Raw genomic sequence first — 8,858 nt, forward strand, 5'->3', positions numbered from 1 at the left:
TAATTATAAAGCACCTGTCAAAAGTGAAGTGCTATAGAAATGCTAAATAATGACACTAATAAAAAACTGATTGTCGTGACTTCAAAGGAAGTGTTAAGATGGAGTGTTTTGATGTGTATGGCATTTGAATGATCTAAATAGGTGTTTAGATACTCACATGAGAGACTGTTCTAGCCACTCAAGGGAAGTAAGAGTCTGTTCTACCCACTCAGTATTTTGATGCTTCCGTGAGAATTTTCTCATCGTTATATATTATTATTTTAAAAGTAATGCTTGTGTTGTTTTGACTAAACTCACATGAAGAAAGGACATTACCTACCAAAAATGTGACATTCTTCTTAGACCACTTTGCTTTGAACCTTAAGTTCCTGGAGCACCTTAAGTTCATAAATCCCTCTGGTATGTTCCAATACCTCTGATTCCATGGTTTAACCAGATGCACAAGTTAGGGCTACGAATTGGTAGTGAATTATTTTTTATTTTTAAAGAGCTCAGCTTTTATTGAATGTGTTACTAAAGAGGTTTAGTCAAAAAGACCGAAGCCCATGTCATCATCAGACTCTTTAGATTCTGCTTTCTATGCTTCTACTTTCTTCTCCTCAGCTTGGGCAGCAGTGGTAGATGGGGCAGGACCTCCTGCTGGGGCAGGTCCACCAGCCCCTACATTGCAGTTGAGGCTCCCAATGTTTACATTGGCCAAAGCCTTTGTAAACAAGCCTGGCCATCAACATTTACATGGGCTGCTTTAATGAGGACATTGATCTTATCCTCCATGACCGTCACCTCATCGTCCTGCAGAATGAGGGCTGAGTAGATGCAGCTTGCTCCGAGACAGAGACCGTGATGCTGGTGAGTGCTAGTCTCCAGATAAAGTGAGGGTCTCACCCTAAAGCCTTAGCTTCTTGGAAGGACTGAGCACCTTAGTGGCAGTGGAGGAAAAAAGAAAGAGGTAGTGAATTCTTATTAGAGTTAAAGCTTTAGGTTAAACAGCTTCCTTGTTTTAAAGATGTATCTTTAAATATTTACAAGTTACAGGAGACTTCTCCAAAGGCAGTAACCTGGTGATTTGAAAGTTAAGGAAAAGAGAAACGGATGCTTTATATTGCTTGTGTCGTTATATATTTTTTTGAAGTTCTTTGTTTATTAATCTTCTCATGAAAAATCTGAACAATCACCACAGGATTATCAGTAATTTAAAAATAACAAATAATAGGTACTTTAAATTGTAAACTCCTAAATGTTTGAGATAGCTTCAAGTTCAATTCCACCCTACCCATGCGTGATTTATCTAAAAAGTATGATTTAGCAAAATGGTGAAACCTCTAGCTCTGGACTCAAAGTTGAGTTCAAATCTATCCTGTGATTTTGGGCCACCAGGTGATCTTTTTTTATACCTCAATTTCTTCACTAGTTAAATGGGTGTTGGAATAATAATAGCAAACTTTTCTTAATAGGGTTGTGAGAAGTAAATGAGATAATGCAAGTGAGGGGTTTATCATAGTGCCTAGAATTTGTAAATGCACAGGAAGTGTTAGGGATTGGTTTTCTACTTTTCTCATCTGCTCAAATATTCTGTGAGAGCAGCTTCCACAGTCTTTTCTGCTGGTGATTTCACATCTCAAACTTTGTGAGGTTTCATGGAAATATTCTTTCGTGATATGGCAGTATGGCTTAGTGGTTGAGCTGAAAAAAAAAAATTCCTAGCTCCACAAATCAGTGTCTGCCTGTGTATCTGGTGAGTTAGGTAACCTTTCCATCCCTGGGGTTTCTCACCTGTAAAATGGAGGTGATAATATAAGCACCTCCCTCAGAGGGTTTCTATGGTGTGTGAAACACTCAACCCAATGTTTGACGCTTAATCATTGTTCAACAAATATTGGCTCTCACTCATTTTAAAGATTACAATGGTTATTTATTTATTTGGAAAAGTGAATAGGTATTTTGGGTGTCTACTTTTTCCCCTTTTGAACCCTGTATGTAGATTTCCCTGCTTCAGGAATTACTCTTTCAGTACGTTGTGGTCTTCAACGTGGTTTCTCAGTTAGGGCAGGGTGTGCTATCGTGAACAAATGAAAGGAAAACAACACCAAACTGAGAATTTAGTTTTCTGACTTTCCGGATACCTGGTTAGTTCTAACAGCACCCTCAGTTGGTTACAATAGATGCCAGTGAATAATACATCTGGGAGTTTTATGATCTTTTCTCCTTTTTAAACTTCCAAATAAAGTAAACAGATGGCAGGCAGTGGAGGTCAGAGGTGAAGAGAACTGGTACTAAAATGATTACTTTCCTCTCCCAATGGACTTCCCGGCATTTTCTTAGTGTTGCAACTGGTAACTTGTAGTTTCGATAGGGAGGCATGAGAGTGGAAGAAGAGGGTGCAGGAAAGGGAGTCACCATGTTCGGCTACCCCCCCCAAAACCACCTGAAGCAGATGCAGTGCAGGTGAGGCTGCGAACAGGAGCTCTGCCCTGAAAACCCATATCTAGTGGGCTGTGATGCTGGACATCTCTGTGGCCCTGCGGAGGCTTCGAAGGCATGATGTGTATTTCACTAGGTTTGGTTTATCATGTGCGGAACACTGACATAACAACTGCTTAATAGTTGTTTACTAACCAAATACCTGAAAAATAACTCTTGATAACCTTTGTTAGACTCGGTTTAGTTTAGGTGTCGCTAGTAATGAGAGATTATACTGTTTGTCCACTTTATGCTCAATAATTTTGTAAGCCCAAACAAGGTTTTTTATGTACTAAAGAAACTTAAAGAAACCTGTGAAAAATCCTTTTGCTAAAATTGATTGATCCTTGCCTACTGTGTACTTCGTAAATTTCTCTCTCCTTAAAGTAATAGAGAAGGCTGAATCTAAAATAAAATGCTACAGAACAAGCTTTACAGCCTAGGGAATCTGAAGTCACTACTTCTTCAATCTTAAATGTAGATCTGTCTACTTATCAGTTTCTTCTTTCAGAATTGGCTGCCACCAAATGTTAAATTAAAACATCTCTATGGGTAATTGAAAAAGAAGATTTGAAAGTACTATAAACTCTTCAGAATGGAAGTGTTATATTTCACTCTTCTGTTATTATTTAAAAGTGTATGCTTAATTCTGTGTAGAGCCAGTTCTCTGAGGTAGAAATTCTCTGGGGCAGAGGTGCAGGGTGTGGGGAAAGGAGGTAAAATTTGGGGATTTCTTTCAGAAGTTATGCAGAGAGGGTTCTCAGAGCAGCTGTCCTCTGGTTCTGCTCTCATTGACTGTGAAATCATGATGGGGGTTAGCCTTTCTCTGCAATTACCGCTGAACTGGGGCATGAACCTGGGAGAAAACCAGGTCTGACCTACCTGTGAAATGGGGCTCCAGGAGAGCCCTGGGACCCACCCCTTGCCCCGCCTTTATCTTTCAGCAAAAGGAAAAAGTGAGTCCTTTCCAAGGCTTGTTCAGGGCTCCATGGTCCTGGACTTAGGCAGGATGCATCCCCTGAAGTGTAATGCATTTTAAAATACTCTTTCTGGGAAATGAAAACATGATTTTGAAGTAGTCTGTAGTATTGAAATGTAACACTCTGCTTCTGTGAGAAGCAAGACTAGCTTTAGGCTCACTGGTGCAGAAGAGTCCTCAAGGCAAAGAGGCTTAGAAACAGCAGGAATGGGATCTTCAGGAAGGTATCACTCATTCTACAAAACAAATGGCTCTAATTAAAAAATACGTCACATTAGCAAGAGTAGCTCAGTTGGTAATGTGGCAGTGGGAGCAAGCTGTAAAAAGGCTCCACAGAAATATCTGCTCTACAGTTTTATAATATGTTGTTTAGAGTTATGATGAAAGGGATTGGATATTGATGGCCAGCGGCTTCCAACACTTCTGGCTATTCTTTACTCCTTTCACTCCCTTCTCTGGAGAATAAGAACCTTAGAAAAATTTCTCTTCGGTTCTCCTTTTCATCCTCTTGTCTGACTACTTGACTGCAACAGGGAGAGCTTCTTCAAGACTTTAACTTTTGAAAATCAACTTTCATCCGTTTCAGCCATCACCTACAAATTCCTATGAAAATTTGAAAACAAGATTTATTAATTTGTACATCTGTGGGAATTTTTGTACCCTTAGTAACAAAAGAAAACCCCCGAAAAGAAAAAACTGACATTTATTGATATATACACAAAATTTGAGATCATAAATCTCTGTGTCTACCTAGACGTACACTCCCCCATTTTTGTTTATCATCTTCATGCTTTTGTTTGAACCCATTTGCATGGATTAAACTATTTTGCCATCTGTTTTTAGAAATGCTAAAATTCAGGTGACTTTAATTGAATCATATTGCTTATTTGTGTAGGGAGTTCTCATCTGTTTCATAATAGATGGGAAATGTCAGAAAGCAAAATGCTATTTTGAAGTGAAGGATACATGTTTGGGGCTTATATATCTCTGCATATTCTTAGAAGTATTATTCCAAATTTATGTGGAGACATGAAATTTTAATATTAAATTTATTTAATTTTAATTGAGGGATCATTGCTTTATAATATTGTGTTGGTTTCTATCAAACATCAACATGAATCACTTTTAGGTATATCTCTGTTCCCTCCCTCCTGGCCTCCCTCCCACCTCCCTCCCCATCCCTCTTTTCTAGTCTAGATTGTTACAGAGCCCTAGTTTATTTAATATCACTGTTTCTCTTACTTTAGTGTGCATACAAATCACCTGGGAACTTATTAAAATGCAATTCTAATTCAGTATGTCTTGGGCAGAACCCAAGACTATATATTTCTGACAAGCTCTTGGGTGCTACTGATATTTCTGGAAAACAGACAGCATTTTGCAGAGCAAAAGCACCCATATACATGTGCATTTTAATTTCTTTGATTCCAGTTGTATGATTCTATTGGTTGGTGGAGCTCTCAAAGTTAACTTGTAGAGGATTAAATTTTCCATCTTTAGATATCAATTAGAAATGAGTGTTTTTTTAATGCAATCTTATTTCAAAATATTTCCTTATCATTGAGTTTTACCAAATTCCTTGAAGACTATTCAGTAATTTGGGGCCAGCACATGAAAGCACTGCCTCCCACCCCCAACTTCTGGCTGATTATAACACATACATAAATATCTGAATTAAATAATTATAAAATAACCAAAATTTCTTACCTTTAGTTATTTGAATGTTGTTCCTTCCATTGGACCATAAATTCTTTGAGAGTTGGGTCCTTGTATGTTTTGTTTTTATATAACTATGTTTGATGATAGAGGTTATAGAGAGAGTTGTTATACCATAAATAGTGGATTAATTAAATTCAAATATCAAGTTAGCATCAAGATTCAAATATAATAAGATCTCTAAAAATGGCAACAATCATTCTTGGGGACACCTTGGGTTCATTTTCTTCTTAGGACTTGAGGTTCCTTTGACATGTCTGCCATTGACCCCGTGTTTCTCCGTAACAGAGGGAATCTTCATTTTCCCTTTGTTAAAATGGTGACAAAACATTTTTCATTAGCCAAGAATGTAAGAGTAAGCATAAGTTTGAATGTTTCGTGATTCTGCCAGTCTGCTTTGCTGGACATAAAGGGACTCACGGCACATACAAAACCTCCTGAGAAAGAGTAAGACTCCTTACCTCACTGACAGAGAAAAAGTTTAGTATTCTTTATATTCTTTCACCACACAGAAAGGTTACACATTCCAGCCTCCTCTGTAGACAAGTCTGGGACAACATGGCTGAGTTCTATAAAATAGAATATTAGTCAATATGATGTATCCTATTTTCAGACTTGATCCTTTCTATTTGGCTGCATCAGGTTTTAGCTGTGGCACACAGGATGTTGGCTCATGCAGATCTTTCATGTGAACTCTAGCTGTGACGTGCAGACTTAGTTGCTCCAGGGTATGTGGGATCTTAGTTCCCTGACCAGGGAATAAACCCGTGTCCCCTGCATTGCAAGGTGGATTCTTAACCACTGGGCTGCCAGGGAAATCCCCAGACTTGATCTTTAAAAACACCTTGTATCTTCTAAAAGTATCTTGTATCTAGAAACATCTTGTATCTAAGACTAGAAGTGCTAGTCTTCTTTTGCTATTCTTCTGTGGCCTTGAAAGTCACATGCTCCACATTGTGTAGCCACAAGATGAAAGTAACCTGGCTCCCCAGACTTAAGGAGTAGCTGGTCAAGAGGGCCAAGGACCCATATTGAACTGTGCTGTGAATGAGAAATAAGCCTTGTGTTAAGCCACTGGGATTTTTGCACTTGTTGCTCCAGTGATCATGATTAATCATTCTGACTAACATGCCTCCTAGCACTTGTGAAAGATTTTCTAGTCTGGGGCATGAGAGACAGGATCAGGTGAGAGAGAAAGATTGGTGGGCTTGAGAAAATGGAACTAGGCCTGAAGATAACATGCAAAGAGCAGGAGTCTGTGTCCAGAGTCAGTCTAGCCCCTACCGGTAGGAGAACTTCACCTTAGCATCACCAAGAGCGATAATTATTGTTGGTCTTACTGGCATAAGATGAGGGTTTCTCTCCACAATGGGCAGTAAGTCCCCTGTTGACCGAGCTTGATACTCGTCTCTGTTTCAAGACTTTGATTGGTTACAAGTTCATTTCTCTCTTCCTTCCTCCATCCCTATATACATGAGGTTTCTGGACTTTTGTGAACCAAATAACATGAAGATGGGTCCCTGTCTGTCCAGTAGGGTGACAGTAGAATGGAAAGAAAAGATCTTATTAGTATACTTGCTATGCAACTGAGCTCAAAGGCAAAAGAGAAAAAGTATAACACTGTTACAAAAATAGCTAACATTAAATGGTGTTTACTGTGTGTCTGACACTGTGCCGAAGGTTAGGCCTCTACCATCTCATTAATCATCACTATATTCATAGTGAGTGAATAGTGAAGTTGCTCAGTCGTGTCTGACTCTTTGCGATCCCATGGACAGTAGCCAACCAGACTCCTCTGTCCATGGGATTTTCCAGGTGAGAATACTGAAGTATGTTGCCATTTCCTTCTCCAGGGGATCTTCCCAACTCAGGGATCGAACCCGGGTCTCCCTCATTGTAGGCAGACGCTTTACCATCTGAGCCACCAGGGAAGTCCAGTATATTCATACAAGGTAGTTACTATTTTATTTTTACTTAATGTAAGAGGAAAATAAGGCACAGGGAGAATAAATGAATTGTCTTGATCCCACAGTTGGTAAATAAAAGATTCAGAAGAGGGTCCCATTGCTTTGAAGATCAAGACCAAATACCTTGTTGTGACTTACAGAGCCCTGTATAATCTGGTTCTTGTCTGTGGATCCACTCTACTACTGAAGCCAGATATACTGACCTTTTAATTTTTCAATGACATAATGCTTTTCCTTACATATTTTATTTTTACTAGTACCATCTACTCATCCTTCAAATTTTAGCTCAAAAGTCATTTACTAGGGGAATTCTTCTCTGACCAACTTCCAGTCTGAAATTCTCTCAAGTTCTGCTGCCCTCCATGCTCCTAGCACTTGGCACTTTTCCCTCATGGTACTATCAGAAATGTTTGTCTTACTTCTCTGAGACAAAGGACTAGGACTGGTTAGCTCATTATTTCTGCCAGAAACCTATTAAGCTCATAGTAAATGTTAAGAGAATAAATAAAATGAATGACCCTAAGATTTTAAATTAGCCCCCAGAACAAATATTGATAGAAGATGGGGAGAGAGCAGTAGAGTAGATGAAGAATATTGCTATTTGGAAAGAACTATGAGGACTCTCACTTACTAGTATTAACAGTTTCATTGTATTGAAAAGAGAATTTTGTTTTTATTCTTTTTACAGTTTGCAACAAGAGGTAGTCTTGATGTTTTTTGAAAATAGTATTATTTTATTACAGAATAATTTAGAGATTTTCAATATCCTGAGTGACTTTGAATTTATAAAGTGCCCTTGAGTTTATAAAAATGTTGGGCATTGTATGTACATTGATTAAATGACACACCTTCACTTACATACAATGCTATTTAAAAGATACATGTTGATGCTATTGTAAATGATAGTAACTTTTTATAATTACTTTCTTTAATCAGCAGATATCAGAAGTACCTTCATTATAATACTTTTAAATGTTCTATTGAATAAATATTTTAAAAATGGCCTTCATGCTTAAGTGGTGAAAACCTCTAGAGAGAGCTAAATCTTCCAGTGGTATTATAAACCTATTTTTATTTATTTCTGTTTTTAAAAGTAACATTTATTTTTGGTTGTGCTGGATCTTCATTGCTGCACAAGCTCTTTTGTAGTTGCTGTGAGCAGGGGCTTCTCACTAGGTACATGGGCTTCTCATTGCAGTGACTTCTCTTTTTGCAGCGTACAGGATCTAGGGCACACAGGCTTCCGTAGTTGTGGCCCCCAGATTCTAGAGCACATGCTCAGTATTGTAGCACATGGGCTTAGTTGCTCTGCAGCATGAGGGGTCATCTTGGAGCAGGGATTGAACCTGTGTCTTCTGCATTGACAGGCAGATTCTTTACCACTGAGCCACCAGTTCAGTTCAGTTCAGTTGCTCAGTCGTGTCCGACTCTTTGCGACCCCATGAATCGCAGCACGCCAGGTCTCCCTGTTCATCACCATCTCCTGGAGTTCACTCAGACTCACGTCCATCGAGTCGGTGATGCCATCCAGCCATCTCATCCTCAGTCGCCCTGTTCTCCTCCTGCCCCCAATCCCTCCCAGCATCAGAGTCTTTTCCAATGAGTCAGCTCTTCTCATGAGGTGGCCAAAGTACTGGAGTTTCAGCTTTAGCATCATTCCTTCCAAAGAAATCCCAGGGTTGATCTCCTTCAGAATGGACTGGTTGGATCTGCTTGCAGTCCAAGGGACTCTCAAG

The 8,858-nt window shown here is 39.1% G+C and overlaps 1 pseudogene; it reads right to left on the bottom strand.

Moving 5' to 3' along the window:
- Positions 1-523: 523 nt before the first annotated feature.
- Positions 524-2,400, bottom strand: LOC138095001 (large ribosomal subunit protein P1 pseudogene; annotated as a pseudogene).
- Between the last annotated feature and the right edge of the window lie 6,458 nt (positions 2,401-8,858).

Source organism: Capricornis sumatraensis, chromosome 19 (genome assembly GCF_032405125.1).
Source record: "Capricornis sumatraensis isolate serow.1 chromosome 19, serow.2, whole genome shotgun sequence".
Lineage (NCBI taxonomy): Eukaryota > Metazoa > Chordata > Mammalia > Artiodactyla > Bovidae > Capricornis > Capricornis sumatraensis.